This window comes from Puma concolor, chromosome B1, assembly GCF_028749965.1.
Source record: "Puma concolor isolate L17-30 chromosome B1, mPumCon1.1.hap2, whole genome shotgun sequence".
In the NCBI taxonomy this organism is placed as follows: Eukaryota; Metazoa; Chordata; class Mammalia; order Carnivora; family Felidae; genus Puma; species Puma concolor.
This window is the reverse complement of record NC_141670.1, coordinates 28,235,496-28,261,153: the sequence shown is the minus strand read 5'-3', so window position 1 is coordinate 28,261,153 and position 25,658 is coordinate 28,235,496. Positions and strand designations below refer to the sequence as shown.

At 46.6% G+C, this 25,658-nt stretch overlaps 1 long non-coding RNA gene across 2 annotated transcripts; it reads left to right on the top strand.

The window, feature by feature from the left end:
* The first annotated feature begins 1,891 nt into the window (after positions 1 to 1,891).
* On the top strand, positions 1,892 to 4,673 carry LOC147581525 (uncharacterized). Of its 2 annotated transcripts, none has more exons than XR_015249690.1 (3): positions 1,892 to 2,019; positions 3,417 to 3,474; positions 4,475 to 4,673. It is a non-coding gene; the product is annotated as an uncharacterized LOC147581525 (long non-coding RNA). The 2 variants fall into 2 exon arrangements; XR_015249689.1 differs by lacking the exon at positions 1,892 to 2,019 and adding an exon at positions 2,445 to 2,693.
* Positions 4,674 to 25,658: the final 20,985 nt, after the last annotated feature.

Below are 25,658 nucleotides of genomic sequence, written 5' to 3'. Positions count from 1 at the left end.
GTGAGCAGAATCCTCGGCTCCAGAAACGGAAGTCTCCACAGATTGAGGCAGGTGGGACCAAACTGAGTCCTGTCCTCTGTTTTGCCCTCCTCTTCACCAGCACAACCTGAACTACAAAGATAGACCTTCTCTGTTACACAGAACTGCCTACCTGGCAACCCTCCCTTGGTGGCCCATTGCAACTGGGGGGTGGGAAAGGCTGGGAGGAGGCTACTGCAAATCGGCTTATTAACATTCCAGGTTTAGCACAGCACAGCTGCACGGGCCTGGGTGCTCCCTGCCTGTGTGGGTTCACTTGTCCAGCTCTGCGTAGGTATCCCTGATGGGGAGAGGGTGTGGCCACAGTACATGTTCAAAGGCAAACCAGAGCGAACCGGTAAAATAAGCTTCTGGGCCTCCTTTCTTCTGTTAATGACTCTCCCTTCCTCCTCCTCTCTACCCACATTCTCTGGGTGTCCCTGGTGTCCTCAGGCCTCTTCTGAGAGAGAACACCTGAGTCAAAGGACAATGTCCAGGGGCGCCTGGGTGGCTCAATTGGTTAAATGTCCGACTCTTGATTCTGGCTCAGGTCATGATCTCGCGGTTTGTGAGATCAAGCCCTGTGTTGGGCTCAGTGCTGACAGTGCAGAGCCTGCTTGGGAGTCTCTTTCTCCCTCTCTCTCCATCCCTTCCCCTGCTTGTGCACATGCCCTCTCTCTCAAAATAAATAAACAAACACACACACACAAAGAATGTGTTCACCTTATTCCAGGGGTAAGTCTGGAATGAGTCTGGTAACTCATTCCCTCAGGTCCTGCTCAGCCCTCCACTGGTCTGTGTCACTCTTTCCTCTGCGCCCTCAGAGCCTTAATTACAGTGCTAACCTCACAGAGCATTCTTCGTCTCTGCCACGATTTGAAAAAACTAGCCCTTAACCAGGGCCTCAAACTTTTTCATATTGCCCCATTCAAATCACTGATAAAGTCACCCTCTCCAGGCACATTTAGCCTACCTGCTATGAGGCATGCCTGAGTTTCAGCTTATATGCTCCTCTCCTCACTGGCACCTTTATGCAGTGCACAACTTGTATAACTGTACAGAGAAGCCCCTGCCATCAGCTGCTGTTTTATTCGCCTCTGCGTTGCCCATTGCCTACCATTCTGCCTGATATTAATGAATGTTTGTTGATTGAATGCACACGTACACGCATAAAAGGATGGATGAATCACATCTTCTCTGTAACTCTAGTGACACACGGGCTAATAGGCAGCTGCCTATACCACCTAGATATAGCATAAGCCAAGACCACTGCGATCACGCGCACACACACAAGGATATGGGGTATCATTAAGGAAAGATTTGCGTTATTTATTTATTTATTTATTTTTTAATTTTTTTTTCAACGTTTATTTTTATTTTTGGGACAGAGAGAGACAGAGCATGAACGGGGGAGGGGCAGAGAGAGAGGGAGACACAGAATCCGAAACAGGCTCCAGGCTCTGAGCCATCAGCCCAGAGCCCGACGCGGGGCTCGAACTCACGGACCGCGAGATCGTGACCTGGCTGAAGTCGGACGCTTAACCGACTGCGCCACCCAGGCGCCCCAAAATTTGCGTTATTTATAGGTAAACCCACATTTTATGCAAAGGGGCTTAGAATCTACTAACCATTCCAGTTACAACCAGACATCAGCAATAGGCTAAGCCCTTTGAAGGAGACTAATGAGTGTAAGATATGCCCCTGCCTTCACTGGTGGTTAATGTAGCTGAGGAAGAAAAGAACCACACAGGAAATGGAGCTGTCAATAGAGGACATTAATCAACGAATCGCACAAACTAATGGAAGATTGCACCTGTGACAGCCGGAACTTGCAGGACGGTTACATACGTGAGTAATTACGGGCACAGACCCAGCCAGAGTTTAGGGCAGGCTTTCCTGAGGAAGTAACATGTGAACACCCTCAAGGGTTCACCAGGTGAAACTGGCAGCGAAAGGGGTGTGACTCGTGCCAATGTTCTCTCCTGGAGGGCATCATGGCAGGTATGGAGTAATACGAAGGGCTGGGGTGTCTGGGAGGAGTGTGGCATGTGAGGAGGCTGGAGAAGGAGGAGGCAGACCATGAAGATCCCTGTGGGCATTTAGGGAGGTGGCTGCTCTCTGTCCTAAGAGCGACAGGAGGCTAATGGAGAGTTGGAAGCAGGAGGGTGCCAAGCTCAGCTTTGTGTTTTGAAACTCTCACTTTTGCTGTGTGTGCTGTTAAGAGTAAGGCAACAGGCACAAATGGAATCGTTTATGCTAAGCCAGTTAGGACTGAACCCCCGTTTCAGCTGTCCCGGGAATCACCTGGTCAGCATAGTTAGGTAATGTGCCTGATAGGCCCCTGCCATCGCCTAAAGGAAAGGAACTTCACAGACACCAACCAGCTCTTTCCTTCCTGCTCCCTTCTGCCCACAAAAGACTTTGACTTTGCTCACTTTCTCTCTGCTGGTTGGAGGCTGCTCAATTAGAATCGATTTTTGCTCAAATAAACGCTTAAAAAGTTTTAGTATGCCTCAGTTTATCTTTTAACAGTTCTGGAGGCAGGAGGAGACCCCAAAAGCCCCCCAGAAGCAAAGAGCAACCAGATGTAGGTACCTGCTCAGCCCCTGGAGCTCTCTGCTGTGTCGCTGCCTCTGGAGGTGGCCGGGAAGTCCCTCGGCGTCCTGGCCCTGCAGGTCTGGCGTCGTGAGCTTTCGGACTTCATTTGAGCAGTTCTCTCTCCAGACTGGGTCCAGAAACGCACCAGAAGCAAACCGGGTCACACTTAGAAACCGGGCTGGGTCTGGGAACGGACTGGGTCTGACCTGGAAACTGGACTGGATCCAAATTAGAAACCGGCCTGGGTCTGGGATCAGGCTGGATTGGACCTAGAAGCCAGAATGGGTTTGGGGTCAGACTGGGTCCAACTTAAACACAATTTTCTTTTAAGGCTGAACAAGGAGGCAAACCTTACGAAGGATAATCTGGAACTAGTGGCCACTCTGGAGAACTTTCAACCTAAATGAGCTTATTCACTTACGAGGTGGCCTAGAGAAAAAAAGGGGTCTCAGCCAAGCACTCACCATAACAGGAAGAGGGGAAATTATTTTTCCTCCTCTACACTTTCTGGCGATCAGGATGAGACCCGCAGGGGCCCCACACTCACTGCAGAGCCTGCAGATGGGATCCTGGGAAAACCCGCAGAGCCTGCAGAGGGTGAGAATTCTTACCGGAAGTCAGCTCTCCCAGATCTCTAGCTGCAGTGCCTGCTTGACACGGGAAGGTAAATTTTCACAGGATCCTTCCCTTTCCAAATTCAGATTGGCGGGCAAAAAACATCTATAAGGATTCAGTCTTTGAATTGTGACACGTGAATTTGTTTTGGGGCACCTACTGATGGTTGATCTTTTTCTTTTCAGGGACAGCTATTGCCTTCTTGTCGGTCTCCTTTTGTGTCCTGAGAACTTGGCTTGGCAGGTGAGGAGGCCCGAAGATAGGGCAGACAGAAATGTGGGTTGTAGTCCATGTGAAGCTGGGTGCTATCAACAGTTGGCAGCTCTCAGGGAGATTGCCTGCTTATCTTTGGGGTGGCTTATCTTCTGCTTATCTTTCTTCTGCTTATCTTCTGCTTATCTTTGGGGGTGGCTCTGGATCCTGGGAGTGTAGTATCTTTGGTACTCTTTTTGGGTGCCCCACAGCATCTGCTCTGCAGGGAAAAATCCAAGTTCCTTAGTTTGGAGTGTAAGGCTCAGCATCATCTGATTCGACTCCATTTCTCCAATTGCTCCCCTGCCTTTCTTCCCCCATATTATACACACCTGCTCCCCATAATGAGTGTGTGAATATACCTGACCTCGCCATGGCTACAGGCCTCTACACATGCTGTTCACATTCTGGAATGTTCTTCCTGTTTTCCCACCTGACCAGCTTCTACTCATGCCTCAAGAAGCCACCTGAAACATCACATTCTCATGCGAAAAATAAACTTGAAAGTCGACTAAGTTTCATATTGCTGGAATTGTATCAACTAGACTGCCATTGTGATGATACTTGTCATCTCTGATGGGCAGTAAAATATGTCCCAGAATACGAACTGACACAGTAAACTGCTACAGGACATTCTCTTCCCCACAAGTTTCTGTGAACTGGCATCTCTCTACCCTGACAGTGCAATTACAATTGAAAGCGATGCTATAAGATACAAAACTATTTCATGGATCAATTAAAAATAAAGTTAGGCTGTGAGGGAAAAAAAAAAGAGATGCTTTTTAGCCAGATTGTTAGTTGCAACTTATTATTACCTGGCCACAGTGCCGCCTAGCTAAGGACTACATTTCCCAGCCGTCCTTGCAGCTAAATGCAACCACATGACTAGGCCCACGCTCTAGAATGTAAACAAAAGGGTAGGTGCACCGTCTGTGTTTCTTGCTTGAAAGGAAATTGCTCGCTCTCCCCTTTTTCTCTTCCTCTTTCCCAGGCTGAAGCGTGGATGTGGTTGTGACCCAGCTTTGACCATGCAACCAAGGACAACATCCTATGGATGATGATGTAACAAGTTGGGAAGAAGCTAGGTCTCCAGCTACCCTGATAGAACTGAGCGGCCCCTGCAGTCAGGACTACTCACCACTGACAATGGTCTCTTGTGTGAAAAATAAAGTGAATCTTCTTTAAGCTGCTGTGTGCGCCTGTGTAGATGTCTCTTTGCTTTAGCGTAGCAGCTTAGCCTGTTCCTAGGCGGACTAGGCAACGGGCTTCTCCAGAGCAGAGAGGAAAGCTCATCTTTTCATCTCCACACCCAGCATTGCACTTTATTAAAAAAATATTCAGTATACCTCTCTGATTAAGTGGGTGCTTGAGTTAGTAAGAACTAAGGCCATAAAAAGTGAGTTGGATCAAATCGGAAGGGCCGGGGATGTCCTAGCTAGGAGCTGGGATTTTACACCTGCCGCGTTTTTGTTCTGTGGAAAGTTGGAAGGCAGGGAAAAAGAACTTTGCATATCCAGGCTTCTCTGATTGTTGTTAGCTGGCTGCACCTGCTGGCAAATTGCAACACTGTTGCTGAACTTGGCCTGTAGCTCCTCAGACAAGTGAAAAGAAGGAGGAAGCAGCAGTTAAATACTGCAAGTTACAAACAGGAGATGCTCACCACATGGGATAAATGACAACAGTTTGGAATTCCTCTGGGCCCAGCACGGGGATGGGTGCTATAGAGCGGATCCGGCAAACTTTAGACGTGGTTCCGGTGTGGGAGTTGTAGGTTTTGTGTTTTTTTTGCAGCCATGTTTCTGTCCTTTGATCTTGATAAACTGTAAAATGCCTCTCCCACCCTTTCCCTCTTCCTGTGATTCTTTCTTGTCCATTTGCACCACTTACAGTTTTCTCCTTTCTACCAAAGGAGTTAGTCACCATGGCAATGTTAAGTTATTGGAATCAACTTGTGACTTTGAGTTAAAAAAAAAAAAGGCCGCGTTTGGCAGGGAGGGGCGGTAAACCACAACCATACAAACCAATCCAAACCAAACCAAATCCAAAACCCCAACGTATCATGAAAAATCAGCAGTCTTCCCAAATGAGATGGTGTAGCAGGACTCTGGCTGGGTCCACTGGGGAGATTTTTCTCAGTTCTCAAAAATTTTTCTGATGTTTATTTATTTTTGAGAGAGAATGCACACGTGAGTGGGGGAGGGGCAGAGAAGGGGGGGGGGACACAGAATTCGAAGCAGGCTGCAGGTTCTGAGCTGTCAGCACAGAGCCGGATGCAGGGCTCAAACCCATGAACGGTGAGATCATGACCTGAGCTGAAGTCGGATGCTTAACCAACAGAGCCACCCAGGCGCCCCCCGCCCGCCCAGTCCTCAGTTTTAAGAGAAGACATTCTATTCCTAAAACCCAGTCTGCTCACACCTAAGGGCCCTGTGTGTCCCCTGCAAGGATTATTTGCCCTTTAGCTTGGGCTTCCAGGAGACAGAAAATTCTGGTCCCCTTCTTGTGTCTGTATAGGACTGTGCTTTTCTCTGTGCCTATACTATACCTGAGCTATTAATCTTTCTTTATGCTTTTGTAAGCAACCTCCAGTCTCTAATACAGCTTATGACTAAACATTAGAATGAATGACCCAGGGAAAAACCATAGAAAGGGGTGCTCCAAATGAGTGCTGGCCCTTAGTGAAGGGTCTGTACACAGGGTCTGTCACCCTTTCCTTAGATCTCTTGCCTGGGTCTGGAAATGACAAAAGGACTATTTTTTGAGTTGGCTGTCGAAGTATCCGGTGACCTCTCCTTGTAGCTAGCTAGCCACACCCCCACCCTACAGGGCACCAGCACCCCTACTGCAGACGTCACACCAGCAGGAAGCCCGACTGTGTGAATGTCTAAAATAAAGGCACCCGGCACCCTGGAATCCACTGCATGGCTTGTGCAGAACTTGTTTGGGGGTGGGGGGACGTCTGCAGTGAATTAAGTTATGAATAGCAGGCGGATGCAGCAGGAAGGGGCCAGAGTTTTCTGCCAAAATGTTGACGTGTGGGGGCGCCTGGGTGGCTCAGTCGCTTAAGCGTCCGACTTCGGCTCAGGTCACGATCTCATGGTCCGTGAGTTCGAGCCCCGCGTGGGGCTCTGTGCTGACAGCTCAGAGCCTGGAGCCTGCTTCGGATTCTGTGTCTCCCTCTCTCTCTCTGCTCCTCCCCCGTTTATGCTCTGTCTCTCTCTCTGTCTCAAAAATAAATAAACATTAAAAACAAAACAAAATGTTGACATGTGTTCTGATCGCCTCACACCTCTGTGCACTGAAAGGTAATTTTCTGATTCCCTGCTTCCAACCGCTAGACAGGGAAGCAGACGGAGCTGCTGTCACTTGTTCGTGAGGCCAGGCTTTCCGACGTGGGCTTAAGGCTAGAATGGAGTCTCCCAAGGAAACATCCGGCTCCTTTTGCAGACTCCCGGGCTGTTCCTCGGAGGGCAGGCGGGCAGGGCTCACAGACTCATGCAGAAAGGAAGCTGCTCTAGCAGATCGGCCGGGCCTCCAGTGTGCCGCTGGCTCTGTGAATTCCACTCGTGGCCTTGTCCCTCACCTGCCTCTCAGCTGCAGCCAGAGGCCCAGCACTGCATGTTGGCAACGCCCTGATGCAGGGGACTGCAGCAGAACCCTACCTAAATATTTAGAACTGACCAATCATGAGAATGATCAATTACTGCCTGAGGCAAGGTGTGTTATCTCTGCCCTGAGGCCAAGTGAGCAGTGAGGTTGGGAGGGACAGCTGGGGCTCTGGGGTTGAGTACGAGCCCCCATTAGTTTGCCAAGGGCGCAGAGCAATGCTGCCAAGCTGGGGGGCTGTGGCTGTGCCTGGATGGGGCTCGGTAGCTCCCGCCTCACCCTGATGGAGACTCAGAGGGTTGGGCTGGTGGTGGGGAGAATCAGACCCAAGTGTGAGGCTGCTGGTGTAGTGTATGCGCATGTACATGTGCGTGTTAGAAAGATGTGTTTACTCCTAGCCCCGGGAAACTTTCCTGTGCCTTGTTGTTGGGGGAGGGGACTGAGAGGAGGGAAGTTTATTTAAGCAGTGAGACTCAAACACCAAAAAATGAGGAGGGAGGATTATTTCCCAGCATCTATGTTACCTCGAGGAATGTCCATCACAGAAGTTGATCCCTGGGGAGGGGTGCATGTGAGCATGTGGGGTGCACTGAGGAGGGCTTGACCACCCAACGGAGGGAAAGAGAGTTCCTATAAATAGGGCTGAAGTAAACTGCCCAGGAAAGCTGAGTACTACCCAAGACAGGGCTTAGGACACACTGGATGGCCATGGAGAAGTGAGGGGGAAAGAAAGAAGATGAAGTGTCAAGGTCAAGACAGCTGACCCTCTATTCCCAGATCTCACCACATGTCCTAAGACTTGGGCCTGCTCTCCTCTAAGCAGAATGAAAGAGATTGAGGGGCGCCTGGGTGGCGCAGTCGGTTAAGCGTCCGACTTCAGCCAGGTCACGATCTCGCGGTCCGTGAGTTCGAGCCCCGTGTCAGGCTCTGGGCTGATGGCTCAGAGCCTGGAGCCTGTTTCCGATTCTGTGTCTCCCTCTCTCTCTGCCCCTCGCCCGTTCATGCTCTGTCTCTCTCTGTCCCAAAAATAAATAAAAACGTTGAGGAAAAAAAAAAAATTAAAAAAAAAAAAAAGAATGAAAGAGATTGAATATGGACTGTATGTTGGATAATATTATTGTATCAATGTCCAATGTCTTGGCCATGACAATGGTTTTGTGATAATGTAGAATGTCTTTGTTCTAAGGAGCACATGCTGAAGTATTTAGGGATGAAGTTTTCTGATACCTGCAATTTTCAAGGGGTTCAGTAAAAAAGAAAGGACAAGAAATAGAAAGTATTCAAGCAAATATGGCAAGACATTAACAATTGGTGGATCTAGGTCAAGGATATATAGGGGTTCATTGTATTAACTTTCAGTTCTTCTGTAGATTTGAAATTTTAAAAAATGATGCTAGGGGAAATGAATCACTGGTGCATGACAACATGAATGAATCAACATACTGATTAAAAACAAAACTAGACTCAAAAGAATACATACTATGTGATTCTATTTATTTGAAATTCTAGAACATGTAAAACTACAGTGGAAAGGTATCACAACAGTAGTTGCTTGAGTGTGTGTGTGTGTGTGTGTGTGTGTGTGTGTGTGTGTGGTGGGTGGGATGACTGGGAAGGATCATGAAGGAATTTTCTATATTTCTGTAGGGGTTTGGGTTATGCAGGAATGAGGCATTATACAAAACTGGGACATTGTACACCTAAGATTTGTGCATTTAACGATATATAAAATTCATATGAAAAAGGAAAAGGTGGTTAAAAAAGAGGTGGGGGAAAATGAGTAAGGGTAGAGTGAGGTTTGTCTTGGAATTCTGACCTTTTGGGGATAATCCTTAGCATCTTTCCCAGGTTCCCAATGTGGCTGGACATATTCTGAATGCTTCACTTTGAGGGTTCAGAAAGAATATACCGTTGCTCAGGTTTTGGAAGTTACCAGCACTCGGGCTCTCTGTCAGCCATGGATCCAATGATGTGGCTAGACTGGTGGCTTAGCTCTGGGTACAGCGTGGCAGCCAGTCTCCAAGATGGCACCCAACGATCCTCACCTTCTGGTTTTGTAGTTCTCTTTCCCACTGAGTAGGGCCAACAGTATAATCAATAGGACATGGTGGATACAATGTGTGACTTCTGAGACTGTGACATAAAAGACGCTGCAGCATCTGTCTTGCTCTCTCTTGGATCACTTTCTCTGGGCACAACCAACCCTATGGTGGTGGATCTCCAGTCCCAGTCAATTGTTTGCATGACTGCAGCCCTGGTGGTCATCTTCACTGCAACCTCATGAGAGATCCTAAGCCAGAATTATGTTAATTCACTCCTGAATTCCTTACCCACAGAAACTCTGAGGTAATAAATGTTTACCATTGTGTGAAGCCACTAAGTTTCGAGGTTATGCACCAATAGATAACCTACACAGAAAGTGACACTGGGATCGTCAGAGGACACAAAGGTGCCTCTAGGCAGGGGTGGCCTGCCTTCCTGTGGCGAACCACGGGAGCTTCCCCTTGTGCCCACAAACCTCACCCTCCCTCCTGTTTTCATTCACAGCAGCCCAGAGAGAGAAGCATTTTCTCTTGCCATTCTGACCCCACAGTTGTACTAACAGTCACTAAACGTCTTCAAGGCTCTGCTCTCTAACACCGTCTCCACCCCCACCCCCACAAGAGGAATTCATCACCACACACTCGCCTCAGGACCTCATAGTACCTCATAGCACCACCAAGATTACCTTTTGGACCTGAAAGGTCCCCGGTTCTCACCATGGAAAAGTTATTGCCAGGGCGCCTGAGTGTCTCAGTCGGTTGGGCGTCCAACTTCGGTTCAGGTCATGATCTCTTGGTTTGCAGGTTCGAGCCCTGAGTTGGGCTCTGTTCTGACAGCTTGGAGCCTGGAGCTTCAGATTCTGTATGTCCCTCTCTCTCTCTCTGCTCCACCCCCACTTGTGCTCTCCCTCCCTCTCTCTCTTTCAAAAGTAAATAAACATTAAAAAAAAAAAAAAAGAAAAGAAAAATTATTGCCAACGTCCCACCTGCATTTTCCTCACCAACCTCGAGCCTCTCATCTGAGGAGAATCTCTGCAATCACAATCAATTTTTGTAGCAGATGCAGCACCCTCTTTTAAAGGAAATTTTATTAAAACATTTTCTTCATAAAATGTATATAAGGTCATTTTAGAAAAATTATAAAATACATATAGCAATCACTGTTAAGAGGGGTGTGTGTGTGTGTGTGTGTGTGTTCTCAAAGCACATTCACAATAAATAATTTAAAAGAAATGAAGTGCTGGGGCGCCTGGGTGGCTCATTCGGTTAAGCATCTGACTCTTGATCTCGGCTCCGGTCATGACCTCATGTGAGTTCAAGCCCTGCATCAGGCTCTGCGCCGATGGCGTGATGGTGCAGAGCTTCCTTGGGATTTTGTGTCTCCTCTCTTGTGCACGTGCACTCTCTCTCAAAATAAATAAATGAACTTGAAAAAAAACAAAAGAAATGAAGTGCTAAAGTAATATATTTCGTCACAGCCAAATTAAATTAACACATGTCAACCTGGAGGCTTTGTGTATTAAAGGCAAACTCTGGCAAACAACAACTTAAACCTTCTGGAAATAATACGGACACAGATCAAAGGGGGAGAAAGTGATCTTTGTGGTCTGCGTTCTGTCCGACCTGTCTGTCTGATTGGACTTTTGCCGACTGCCATTACATGCGATGTTGGTGGATACCACTGGACACCTCCTTGCCCTCTCACAGTGAGAACGATCGCCCCTTTCCTCTCACAAGTGCTTAGACCCAGGTTCCTCCGAGGCCACGGCCGCCTGTACGTAGTGTACAAGGCCGGCCATAACAAAATGCTACAAACTGGGCGACTTAAAACAACAGACATGTGTTCTCTCGCAGCTCTGGAGACGGGGAGTCCCAAATCAAGGCATTGGCAGGATGGGTTCCTTCTTAGGGCCTCGGCGGGAGAGTCTGCTCCATGGCTGTCTCTGAGCTGCTGGTTGTTGCCAGCAATCCTGAATGTTCCTTGGCTTGTAGACGCGTTCATCCAATTCCTGTGTGCATCTTCTCATGGTGTTCTCCATCTGTGTCTCTGTGTCTTCTCATGGCCTTCTTAGAAGGACACCCATCGTTGGATTTGGGGTCCACCCTAATCTAGTGTGGCCTCATTTTCCTGAATTATATCTGCAAAGACCTTGTTTTGAAATAAAGTCTCATTCTAAGGTTCTGGGTGGATATGAATTTGTGGGGGGGACATCATTCAATCCCATGCATGAAACATCACACATTTTAGCCATCAGCAATGACAGTTATCCCCAGTGAATTATAAATCCCTCCATCATGAGAAATAAAGGCAAAGGAAGAGATAAAGAAAAGAAAGGCTTTAAATTTTCTAAAATGTTTATTTTTGAGAGAGAGAGAGAGGGAGAGAACGCACCAGCAGGGGAGGGGCAGAGAGAGGGAGACACAGAATCTAAAGCAGGCTCCAGGCTCTGGGCTGTCAGCACAGAGGCTGATGTGGGGCTCGAACTCACAAACCGTGAGATCATGACCTGAGCTGAAGTCGGACGCTTAACTGAGCCACCCAGGTGCCCCAAGAAAAGAAAGGCTTTAAATTCGATCTCTGTTGAAACATTAAGCAAGTTTTATGGAGGTCCCAGGAGAGCGTGGATGAAGCCATTGCTTGCTGTCTTCCTTGTTGCTTGGAGAAAGCAAAGGAGCAGTTTTCTGCAGGAGAAGACATTCTAAGACATGGGTAATGAAAGCGAATCTTCAGGAAACATAAGGGCTAGATCACAGCTAATTTAGGCAAGAAGACAGTGCCTTGAATATCACAAAACCTATAAAATTGTCTTTAAGAAAAGTCCTTCAGGACACGGGGAAAGGCTCATGCTGTAAAGCTGACGAAGAAAGCCAGCATTCAAAACCGCATTGGCAGCGTGAGCTCAACTATGCCATAAAGAGGAAGCATTTCCGGAAAATAAGGCTGGTGCCAGACGTGAGGTGGAGAGATGGACGCAGAGGGCGATTGCCTTTTATTCCACACAATTCTGCATTTGCCTGAATTCTTTTCCCCAGTGATCATGTACTTCTTTAAAAAATAAACTTTAAATCTGAAAATAGGTTTAGATCTACATAAAAACTGCGAGGATAATACAGAACATTCCCATATATCCAGTATCTTGTTTCCCCTATTGTTAACATCTTACGTTCGTCACCAATAATGAACCGATACTGACACATGATTATTAACTAATGTCCGTTATTTAACGGGATTTCAAAAGTTGTTTTGTAATGTCCCTTTCCTGTTCCAGGATTATATTTAGCGATCACGTCTTCTTAGTCTCCTCTAGACTGTAACATTTTGTCAGACTTGTTTTTGATGACCTTGACAGTTTTGAGGAGTTCTGGTCAGATATTTTATAGTGTCCCTCAGTTTGGGTTTGTCTGATGTTTTTCTCATTAGACGGGGGTTTTAAATTTGGGGTGACAAGAAACACACAGAAGTGAAGTGCCATTCTTATCGCATCACATCAAGAGATATATTACTTTTTTAATAAAACACACAATAAAATATATTTTCAATAAGGATTATTCCAGGAAAAAAAAACAGTGCTTAACTCTGAGTGTGGATTATGAGGGTTTTCTTAATATTTTTCTTTATAGTCTTCCAGGAAATGTACAAAATACATTTATAATTAGAAAAAGAATTAACAAAAAATCTGCCTGTAGATAACCAGGAAGATCCGCAGTGGCTGTGGGGACAGGGGACGGAGGGAGGGGTCCAGGGCCCGTCTGGCACGGGAACAGAGAGTGTCAGCGTGATGGGGAACACACCAGGGCCTGGCTGCATGCTGGGAGCAGTCAAGATTACTAATGGCAGGACAGAAAGTAACAGCAACAAAAGCAAAGCGAGGGCCAGGGCTAGGAAGACAGCACTAATGAGAACATTGAGATGCATTCCAGGCGAAAGGGTAACCCAAAAATGTAAGCAAGCCTGGAGCTGAGATTAGTTATAGCCAAATAAGTCATGCGGGATTCAGAGGGTGCAGGCAGCTGGGTGGAAACCCGGGCACCTCTGTGTCTCTGAATCCGGCAACGTAATGCTTTGTATAAATACTGACTTTTTAGGGAAGACAGAGAGGAGCCTCTCTCTTTTTCCACTGCAGGGATTAAGAAAAGTTTATTGATTTTTAAACAGGCTGTTTCTAATCAGGTCTTTTTTTAGATCTAATAAGGCTGTTATCATGATTTTTTTTTTTAATTGGGCGCAGAGAAGGGAATTCAATGTCAATCTGGGTAAAGTATTTTTAATTGCTTTGGAAGATGTTACATGAAACTAAGATTGTAGCTCACACATGTAAGCCCCAGGGCACTGGTCCCGTAGGGACATTGTACAATCCATACTTTGCCCCCGCTGTTGGTCCAGCATTAAAATGGCTGGGCTTAGGGCGCCTGGCTGGCTCCATTGGAGGAGCATGCGACTCTAGATCTCAGGGTTGTGAGTTCGAGCCCCAGGTTGGATGTAGAGATGGCTTAAAAATAAAATCTTTAGGGGCGCCTGGGTGGCGCAGTCGGTTAGGCGTCCGACTTCAGCCAGGTCACGATCTCGCGGTCCGTGAGTTCGAGCCCCGCGTCAGGCTCTGGGCTGATGGCTCGGAGCCTGGAGCCTGTTTCCGATTCTGTGTCTCCCTCTCTCTCTGACCCTCCCCCGTTCATGCTCTGTCTCTCTCTGTCCCAAAAAAAATAAATAAACATTGAAAAAAAAAAATTAAAAAAAAAAAAAATAAAATCTTTAAAAAATAATAAAGATAGATAAATAAAATGGCTGGGCAGACGGGTTGGCATCCATATAATGGGATATATGGCCGTAACTTCCAAAGAAAGCAATCTCTCAGTCATGACTGGCAAACTGCTATTCATGTTTCCAGACCCAAATCAAGTGTTCTGTGAAGTCTTCTCAAATTCTCTCAGGCATAACAGTGACTTTGTCCTCTGTTTCCTTCTATGGAATGTTGTAGCAATTTTCACCATTGTGTTTATCACATTGCACTAAATCATTAGTTTCTGCTTGTGGTCCCCCAGTAGACGGTGCTGCACAGAGAGCAGAGACGTGACGTATTCTCATTTTGTATTCTTTTCTCTTTCAAAGTAACTCACTTACTAGAGTATAGCAGGCACTCAAATCCATTTTTCTTTTTTTTTTCCTGAGTAACAGACTTGCTCTATCTCTCTCTAGGTCTGGTTTGTCTCGATCCACCTTCATATGTAACTGATTCTTGAGTTACTAAATCTGCGGTGCTTGTTTGTTGAGCACTTCCTGTGGGCTTAAGTTCTGTCCCAGGATATACAAGGTTATAAAAGAACTATATGATGTACTCTTGCTGCTGTGTAGCCCTTACTCTTTAAAGAGATCCAATAGACAAAAACATTGCACAATCAGAGAACACCAGGAGGATATGTAATTATGGAAAAGTAATCCTAAGTGGCCTAATGCGCACGGCCTCAAGGTAGCTTCTGGTATGGGGGTGAGGAAGAAAAGGAAGATGGAAGAAATGAGGGTGCATGCTTCAGACTTACAACACAGCTGCCTGGGTGGGGTGGAACTCCAAGGAGAGCAGACAGTAAGGAGACCAGCCTGGAACTTCCCATTCGATTTTGGAGCCTTTGGGGTGAGTGCACTCCTGACCCACCAAGAAACCAAGTGCTGAAACCAGAAGCTGGGCACGAACCAAGTCAAACTGGGGTAAAGAATGGAGCCTCAGTGGGCAGGCTGGGGGTGGCCTCAGAAGCGGGATCTGGATAAACAAAGGGCATGGGCCCAGGGCCATGTGCCTCGGGGGATCTGGCAGCACAGGTACCAGATCCCCTGAGAGCCATGGAATGTTATAGATTGATGTGTCCCTGCCTCACTGGCCTTTATTCCTGCTCCCTTCTCAGAGAAAGAGTTCTCCCCAAAATGCTTAAAGGCCCCATGGCTATTCCTGATGAGTAGGGGGCAGTAGGAGAGGAAAGGAGAAATATTTCTGAATGGAGGGGATTAAGGCAGCAGCATGCACTTGGAGAAGACTTGGATGAAAGCTACGATGTTGCTACCTGCTAGCACTGTGCCCTTAGGCAAGTTGCCTGATGTCCCTGAGCCCTAATCTCATTTGTAAGACTCGATGACCATCTGTATCTTGCAACTGTCATTAGGACATACAGCACATGAGGCACTTTGGGCTGCAAGAAATCCAGAGCCTGGGATTCACCTCAAGGATGTGGAGGGTGGTGGCCAAGTTTATTGTAAACATTTGTGTGGCAACAGGCAGATGGGATCTTAGGGTGGCCCTTCCCGGCCTCATGGCAACCCAAGGGCAGACACGGCTAGGACTCACTCAGAGAACCCAGAAGTGAGCCTGGGACCAAGAGCAGCCCTGCAGGCAGGGGCACCTCTCTGCCCACTCAAGAGAGGTTCAGTGCTTGCCTCTCTGCCGTTTTATTCGCTCAGTCCCTCTTGAACACCGACTGTGTGCCAGTGTGGGTGCTGGGGAGGCAGCCTTCCCACACATCGCTTGGCTCTGTCTCTGTGTGTCTTTTGGTTTCTGCCCCTGAATGGAGATATTTACACATTAGTCAGTATTCTTTATGTGTAAGTGACCGAAACCCAACTCAAAGTAGCTGAAAGAAAGGGAGCCTTTAGTGGCTCACAGTTTACACAAACCACAGAAAGGCAGGGAAGGGAGGGGAGGAGAGGGGAAGGAGAAGTAGGGGGAGAAGGAGCTGGCCTCAGGGTTCACTGATCAAGTTCACCAGAGAGAAGGCTGGGACTTAAAAAGAGCTGCAGGGGTGCGTGGGTGGCTCAGTTCATTAAACATGAGAGAGAGAGAGAGTGTGTGGGCGAGCAGGGGAGGTGATGGTCAGAGAGAGAGGGAGAGAGAGAACCCCAACTAGGCTCTGCGCTGTCAGCATGGAGCCTGACACGGGGCTCTGACTCGCAAACCATGAGATCATGACCTGAGCCGAAACCAAGAGTCAGACACTTAACCGACTGAGCCACCCAGGTACCCAGGATTCCTTTTTTCTTTCTTTTTTTTTTTATGTCTCTTTTCTTTTCCAGTTTCATTGAGGTATGATTGACAAATACAAATTGTATATATTTAGGTCGTACAATGTGATTTTTTTTAAAGGAGTATAACATGATGATTTAATATACTGTATGAATGCATTATGAGATGATTACCACAATCAAGTTAATGAACACATCCATCACTCCCATAGTTACCTTTTGTGTGTGAGGTGTGAGAACATTGAAGATTTACTTCCTTAGCAAATTTCAAGCATATGGTACAGTATTATTAACTATTATCACTATGCTGTCCAGTAGATTCCCATCTTATAACTGAAAGTTCGTAAACCGGACCATCATCTCCCTATTTCCCCACCCCCAGCCACTGGCAGCACCATTCTGTTCCTCTATTCTAGGAGTTTGACTTTTCCAGATTTCACATATAAGTGAGAGCATACGTATTCATCCTTCTGTGTCTGGCTTATCTCACTTAGCATAACGTCCTCCCGGTTCATTCCTGCTGTTGCCAATGACAGGATTTCCTTCTTTTTACGGCTGAATAATATTCCATTGCATATATGCCACATTCTTTATCCACTTATCCTTTGAAGAGGATTCCTTTTTCAACTCCCAGATCTGCCACTTATTAACTGCCTGCTAGCATTTATAATCTTGCTAGGGCTTCATCTGGAAAATGGGCATAACAATCACCTCCCTTTTTACCATATAAATGCCAGATGATATTATTATAAAAATATCTGCACGTTAACAGTATGTGCCTATCTGCATGCTAAGTGCCTCTGCACAAAGACTCGCATGGGAAGAAAAACATTGACCAACACCGACAATTGATAATTCAACCTACTGAATTCAGGATGTGTGGTTTCCATCCCATGTTCTTGACTTTCTCCACCAACTGCTCATAGCTGGGACCACTGACTTCACTGACCTCTATCCCTCAATGCAGGTTCCTGAGCAGGGCTCAAGCAATAGGTAATTAAAGAGTTTAGGGGTGGTCACCTGGGTGGCTCAGTCGGTTAAGTATCTGACTTCAGCTCAGGTCATGATCTCACAGTTTGTGAGTTTCAGCCCCGTATCAGCCTCCATGATGCCAGTGTGGAGTCAGCTTGGGATTCTCTCTCTCTGCCCCTCCCCTACTTGTGCTTTCTCTCTCTCTGAAAATAAATAAATAAACTTAAGAAAAAAAGAGCTTTACGGGTGTCTGGGTGGCTCAGTTTGTTGACTGATTCTTGATCTCAGCTCAGGTCATGATCCCAAGGTTGTAGGATCAAGCCTCATGGAAAAAAAAAATTAGCAGTCACCCCACTTCCTGTGGGAAGCTGTGCTTGGTAGCCTATGGGGTGGGGTGGGGAAGAGCCTCAGAAGCCCAGAGCTCCATCACCTCAGAACAAGGCTTCTGAGTGGTTCTTGATCTCTCTTCTCAGGAGCCAGAATTCTAGACAGGGCATCTAACATCCAGACTCTGGATCACTGGATGCCTAGATTTCTGGGCTGCTTCCTCCTCTCCAGGTGGGAACCTGCTGCCACCTAGAACCTAAATGATGGTTGAGAGCTGACCCCCTGTTTGTTTCCCTCTCCTGTTTCACATGGTGGGCTGAGCCTAGACCCTCTCCTCCCCACCTGCCAGTTTTCAAAAAAAAAAAAGTCCTGCCTAGGTGTTGTCAGTCTTAGGTTTTAACATGCTGCTTTACTAATTTGTTTTTGTCGGTACCTATTTCTCCATTGTACCTTGCCAAACTGCCAGATCCATTAATATTTCAATAGTGTTCTACCTTAATGTAGAATCTCTGCTCTCATCTCAAATTTACTGAAGACCCACATAATGATAAAAACAATAAAATAGACCACATCTGTGGGGCACCTGGCTGGCTCAGTTGGTGGAGTATACAACTCTTGATTTCAGGGTTGTAAGTTCAAACCCCACGTTGGGTGTAGTGATTACTTAAAAATAAAATCTTAAAAAACAATAGGGGCGCCTGAGTGGCTCAGTTGGTTGAGCATCCGACTTCGGCTCAGGTCATAATCTCATGGTTCACAAGTTTGAACCTTGCATCGGGCTCTGTGCTGACAGCTCAGAGCCTGAAGCCTGCTTTGGATTCTGTGTCTCCCTCTTACTCTGCCCCTCCCCCACTTGCACTCAGTCTCTCTCAAGAATAAATAAACATTACATTTTTTTTTTTTTTAAATATAGACTACATCTCATGTGCCCAGCACTGAGCCAAGTGCTTGACACCCTTCCTGTGAGGCCCCTGCTGTATTCCTCTTGACAGGTGAGGACACAGAAACTCAAAAGGTTAACCCAGGATGGACAGCCAAAGTTGCATGCTTAAGTGACTGAGCCACCCAGGAGCCCCAGGAATACATGATTTTTTGTGTGTTTTAAGGGGATAAGACTTGGAGGATGGGTGATGCTGTTACTATCACTTGCCATGAAACATTGCAATCTCATCCCTGCCCAGGGATTTAGGGGAGAATAAGTTTTAGATTTGGTCACTGTAGAAGCCATTCTACTTTCTAGTCCTTCTGGCCTGCCTTGGAGCTATTGTTAGGTTCACTGTGGCAAACCTTTATTTTTGGCCCACCAGGGACTAGGTAGGATGTGAGGAAAGGGGGGGCGTGGGTGTGGGGTTAAAGTTGCAAAGGGCATGGCCTCTGACCTTGAAGGATTTGTCACTGAGATAGGAGGACGGATTTGTCAGTAAAAGCTGGTCAACTGTCTTCGTCTGAACACCACGCAGGTTCACTCACTCTTTGCAGTTCTCTCAGCCCAGTTACCGCTGTAGTTTGACTGACCTACATGCTTAGACACGTATGAGGGGTTAGGCTATGCTGTTAGGCGGTGAGGGTCCTAACTCTGGGAGGTTTTACAACACCATTTATTTTTTTTAAAGATTTTATTTTGGGGTGCCTGGGGGCTCAATCAGTTAAGCGTTCAACTTCAGCTCAGGTCATGATCTTGCAGTTTGTGAGTTCAAGCCGCTTGTCGGGCTCTGTGCTGACACTTTGGAGCCTGGAGCCTGCTTTGGATTCTGGGTCTCCTTCTCTCCGCCCCTCCTCCACTCACTCTCTCTCTCTCAAAAATAAACATTAAAAAAAATTTTTAAAGATTTTATTTTTAAGTAATCTCTACACCCAACGTGGGGCTCGAACTCACATCCCCAAGATCAAGAGTCACACGCTCCACTGACTAAGCCAGCCAGGTGCCCCACAACACCACTTCTTTTTCCTTTTAATGGAAACACATTTTCCTCTCCTCTCTCCCACCCACCCTTCTCCTGCTGGACTCCAGGTTGTCCAGGTGAAGACAGTGTGCCCACTCGATGGGGGATTCCTGTTACCTCAGGAACAGGCTTCCACTGGGAGAGTTTCCTTATAAGGGCTTATTCTTTGCTTCTAGAAGTCATTTCAATAAATATGTCAGAGTAGACTCTCATTTAAACATTATCTGTGGTGGGGAGAGGAGCAATTAAAATGTAATGAGACTGTTAGGAAGTGGATCTGGGACTTTTCAGCTTTCTTATTCTGGTGAAATCAAAACCAACAGGCAATTTTGAGCACCTGACCTCCCAATGCATCGCACGAGGAAGTGGGGCCTGTATGTGGATGTGTAAGATAACAGCCCAGGCCTGTCCTCCCGGAGGTGGGTCCACAGGCCCAGGGGAGCACAGGGGAGAACGGCTGAGTGTGTCCAAGGGAGTCGGGGGTGCTTATGTCTGAACTGGGTTTTGTTGTTGTTGTTGTTGATGTTTAGAGAGACAGAGAGACTGAGTGTGAGCAGGGGCAGGCCGGGCAGAGGGAGACAAAGAATCCGAAGCAGGCTCCAGGCTCTGAGCTGTCAGCACAGAACCTGACACAGGACTCGAACCCACGAACCTTGCAATCATGACCTGAACCGAAGTTGGATGCTTAACCGAGACACCCAAGTGCTCCCAGCTGGGTTTTTGATTAAGTGGATGTTTGACTGGCAAACGCAAGGACACTCAGAGCTGAAGAGACAGCTAAGGAGACAGTGTGGCCAGTAGTGGCATGGGGCACGGGAGGAGGTGGCTCTGGGACCAGAAGTTAGGGGTGTCTCAAGGACGGGGTCCTTGGGGAGCGATCAGGAGAGGCAGCTGATAAGGTGGCCTGAGGGCACCAGGCACCAGAACTGAGCTGTGCTTACAAGCACCCAGAAGCCACCAAATGTGCGCAGGCCTGATGCCGTTCATGCCTTAGGAAGTCAACTCAATGAACGAGAGAGGAAACGGTGACAATCAATCTGGAGATGGTTAGAAGATAAAGATGATGAAGGCCGCTTTAGGCAGAGGGATGGAGAGAGAGGGAGATGTCAAGAGAGATTTCAGAGGTAGAGCCGAGCTGAGCTGAGCTTTCCGAGGTAGAGCTGATGGTACAGGAAGGAGTCAGGTCTGATAGAAGGCTTGCTGGTTTGGGAAAATAGGTGCTTACCACGCACTATGCTAGGATACATGAGGAGAGCTAACGCTTTTATATAAACTGCCTTCTGGTATCATCTCACGCGAATCTAAGAATGGAATCGCCTAACGACGCGGCAGAAGGCAAAATGAAGAGCTGAGGGAGGACGTACGAACAGAGGTTTGTTCTTTGTGCCCAGATAGAATCTGCCAGTTTGTGTAAGGTCTGCAATTGTGCCATTGGTGCCAACCACTATCTGCTGTGTAAAGTGGGACTCACTCCGGACTCCCACGTGAAACATTTCTGAGAGACCCCATCAGATGCACATGACAAATGCAATGCTAGAAGGGCATGGAAGGGGGGCTCTCTAGAAAGCATCTGGGGCCTGGATAGGGGGAGCTAGATGCGCTGGGAATCCAGGCTGCACGGAATTAGCATACTGGAGGCAGTTGAAGCTGGGGGCGCAGGTGAAATCACCCAAGGAGGGCCCAGGACAGACACTCAAGGAGCACTGGCATTCAGGCGGCAGCTGAGGTCGGTGGCAGTGGAAACTGAGGCATGAAGAGAACAAGGAGAGGGCAGAGGCTGGGAATCTGCCATGTGACAGACCAGGCTGGTTAAGGGCAAGTGGAACGTGTGAGGGGGGGAAGCAGGCACAGTGGGAACAAGGGGAATCGGCAAAAATGGTGTGTGGGCCTCTATTGCAAGTCAGGCGCTTACATCTGGACCGTTGTGCCTCTGTGTACTAACTTCTCTCAGTCCAGACCCAGCTTAGTTTGCTCTTGGCCCACAGCTTATGGCTCTCAGGGAGGCTGCCGCCTTGACCTTTTAGAGCTCAGGCCCCTGGGATCATAGGTCAAGAAAGAAGGGGCTCATAACTTCCCTTCACTCATCTCTGTGATAAGAGCTTTTGAACCACTGGGCCAACGCACTCTCTCGTTTTGCACCGAGAAAAACAATCAGCGTAGATACTATGCAAAGATATTTCTGAGTGTGGCTTTGATCTCGCGGTAGCAGCATTCCAGGAGAAAAATAAGAAAAAAGCTTCTTAAGAATCTGCTGCTTGTTGGCTGAGAGATTGGGTGTTGTGCTGATTGATGAAGGTCCCAACGCTCAGCAGTTCAGGGGAGAAAGCAGGCCTTCGCTATTGGAAGAACTGCACACGTGCTCTCGTCCTGGAGGGACAGCCCCTATCTTCGTGGTTAAGCACTTCCAATGGCTACCATGTGTCAGCTGGAAATTTTCCTTAACTAAAGGAATTAATCAACAATATGTCACAGCGTCACGAATGGTTTTCTGCACCTGTGTGCCATCATGAGCGAATCACATCTGTTAGAATTCTATGTGCAAACAGATTTTTTAAATAATTTTTTAAAGTTTATTTATTTACTTGAGAGAGAGAGAGAGAGAGAGAGACAGAGAGAGACAGAGAGAGAGAGAGAGAGAGAGAGACAGAGAGAGAAACAGAGAACATGAGCAGGGGAGGGAAAGAGAGAATCCCAAGCAGGCTCCACACTGTCAGTGCAGAGCCCAAAGTGGGACGTGAACTCATGAACTCTGAGGTCATGACCTAAGCCAAAACCAAGAGTCAGATGCTTAACTGACTGAGCCACCCAGGTGCCCCACCTCTGAAGAGGAATGTGATGGAACAGAGTTGAAGAACATAATGATGATGTAAATGTTCTACAAGTCAAACCGTTCTCGTAATCACACTACAACAATACATACATTACTATTAATATATACATATGTTATTATGCTGATTTCTTTGGTTAAATAAAAATTCCAACGGACAGGAGGTAGATTTTAGAAGGTTTTAACCATGAACGAAGCAAGATAGGGTAGTACCTGGCCGGAGATAAATCCAAGATTACATTCGTTTTGGTGGATTGGGACCAAATGCAGATTTTTCAAGGAAAAGTAAAGTGGCATTTAACCTATAATTTCTCTTTTCTGAAAATTAGTGTTTTTTATTTGATTACTGATAGAAATTGATCATGTCCACATTTCTTCCTTGCCTCTCGTCTTAATTCAGAAAATAGAATGTATTCTGTCTGCTGTCACTCTCCTCACCCCACATCTTCTCATTCTCATTAAGGCAGAGTTGCTAAATAGTTGATATAGTTTCTGATGAGAATTGGATGATCATAGAGATTGAGGAACATGCCACACGCGTGATCAAAGGAGGAGACTGTGTATAGGTGAAATCTGTGAAGTCTCATTTTGACAATTTTATTTTGACAAGTTATTCCCCTTAAAAAAAAATTTTTTTTTTTCTGGCCTGAACTTGAACCATTAGGGTCATTACTGATCTGGATGTTTTTTGTTCTCATCTATTTATTTACTAGCACCTAAGGTCTGCAGCTGTCCTCTGGTGCCAACCACTGCTGTATACGCAGGACTCTCACCCAGCCCTCCGCGCAGGCGCCATTTCTGGGAGGCTCTTGGGGACTGTACTGGGCGTTGGGCTCTACAAGTGGGCTCTTGAGGGCAGGGATCTCAGATCCAGAAAAGGGTAAGAGGAGAATCCTGTCTGGTTAGATTCTCCAGTCTCTCTGACCTGCGCCAGAAGTACATCTTGAGAATCTTCCAGTTGAAAGTGTCTATTCTATGTAATGAGAACAATGTAACTTATTCTTTTTTTTATTTGTCATGACTCCCAAGAATAATAGAGATGTTTTTCAGGCCAAAATGTTGGGGACCTTATTACCTCAAATTTTCCAGTCAGAGATGAAGGAGCTAAACATATGGCAAAAGCTCATCGCTAGTTTAATCCTCCTTTTCTATTTCCTAAAACACAAGACTCAAATGATTCTGAGTTGGAAGAGCAAGCTGACACACAGTCCAGTAGAGCTCGTGCTGGAATGTACTAGAAGATTCTGATCCAGTGGCGTCTTGTTACAATATGAAAGCCTTAAATATCGATGCAGCTGCAAATTCAGGTGGTGAAAAACATGGGTATTTGAGAAATGTGAAACTATGAATTATAACATTAACCACCATTCATTAGCCCTTCCATTGCTTTCAGGTTTTCTATTTCCTGATTTGTATACTTGCTGTCAAAGTCAAATCCAATGATCAATCATGGTAATCAGTGGTTCCTCAGGGTCAGCACATCTGCTTCTCCTCATGTCCCAGCTTGCTATGTTCATTTCTATTTTGTTAACCTGTATACATACACATTCTTTATCTTCAAGTTTCTTTTGGAAAGAGGCAGCATTCTGCATACAGTTTTGGAATTAGTTTCTAAAGAGCAATTAATTGCGAAGGCTTTAGTTTGTCTTAAATCCTAAATAATCAATGGATTACCTGGCAGGAAGACAACAGCCATATTTGTTAAATTATTCTGCTAATGTTTACTTTGTAAGCAGTGGTATTTTATGCAAACAAAATTGGAAAGCCTTGCTTTGGGCCCTGTAGGGGCAAAGGCCTTTCTTCTATTACTAGGTATTGTCTGGTAGGCCTTCCTGAGGGAGGCTTTGTCATTTCCACACCTCCCTGGAAGGTGGATCGGAAAGGACATGTGGGGCTGGGCTGTCTTCTAGAATGAAGTCTGACTTACTCTCCTTTTCAGTATAGATAATTTGTATTCATAGATGCATAATTTTTACACTTGTACTTTAGGAACAGTTTATACGCCTGTATATATAGTACATATGTGATCATTTCTCTAAGCTGTTTCATTTCTACCTGAGTGGCCCTCCATAATTAATCCAATATACTTTTGCACAATGACCCGAATGAAATATAAACTGTTCAAAAGGATTTAGATTTCCAGAGAGGACAGTTGCTCATTGACAAGGACTCCGACCCTTGGCAAGCTGACTCCGAGGGAGCTGTCAGAAACCTGAGAGGGAGAATGAACTCAAGGGCAGCATAAGTCACCTCCAGGTGGCAGCTCACTGCTATCAGTTGGTGGTGTTAAATCAGGTGGCAGCCTCCTCTGGGGCTGGGGTCCCATTATTTAAAAAAAATTCTTTTTCAATGTTTATGCATTCTTGAGAGAGAGGGCAACAGAGCGTGGGCAGGGGAGGGGCATAGAGAGAGGGAGGCAGCATCCCAAGCAGTCTCTGCGCGGTCAGAGCAGAGCCCGGTGTGGGGAGCAAACTCACGAACCATGAGATCATGACCTGAGCCAAAGTTGGATGCTTAACTGACCAAGCCACTCAGGCAGCCCCATTTTTCTTTTTCTAATGTGTATTTATTTTTGAGGGGGAGGAGGGGTAGAGAGAGAGGGAGACAGAATCCGAAGCAGGCTCCTGGCTCCAAGCTGTCAGCACAGAGGCTGACGTGGGGCTTAAACTCACGAACCGTGGGATTATGACCTGAGCTGGAGTCCCATGCTTAACTGACTGAACCACTCAGGCACCCCTAAATTCATTTTTCAAAAAATGGCAGATCTCATAGCACTCCTGGAGAAGGGAGAGGGTTTGTGAAATAAAATACATATGGGACACTACAGGTTGGGATTCACCTCTTCAGATGACTGATATTAACCAATATACCAACCATGACGACTTTTAAGCTAAATATTGAGGAAGGCATCTATCTTTTCAGCTAATGTGTGTATGGGTGGATGGATGATGATAGGGACCAGGATCTGAAACTGTAACATGAGAAAGTGACACAAATTCCACAAGTTTGCAATACAGATAAAAGACCTAAATCAACATAATGGAGATTTCAATCTAAAAGTAAGATCATGGTTTTATGTAAAGTCTTCTCTCTTAATGCTCTCCATAGGAAAAGAGAATATTTTAAGATTATAGAGACTATTATAAATGAAAACTTCCTGAAATTCAGGCATACAGACAAGCAAATCCACTTTCAATGGAGTGGACTAGGAGACACAGATGGGGTGCCTCTCAGCCTCTGCTCCCCTTTCTGGGAGTTGCCCATGGTCACACCCAGCAGCCGCACTCACACTTGCCTTTCTGCCTGTGGCTGACGAGACCAGCAGTGGGTCCAGCAGAGACTCCGTCCTGAGAGTTCTGAACGGGGCACTGTGAGATGCTGTGTCATCATTTCCGCAGGCCAGTGAACAGAGCACGAGCAAACCAGGGAGTGAGGGCAACCACGGAGGGTCACAC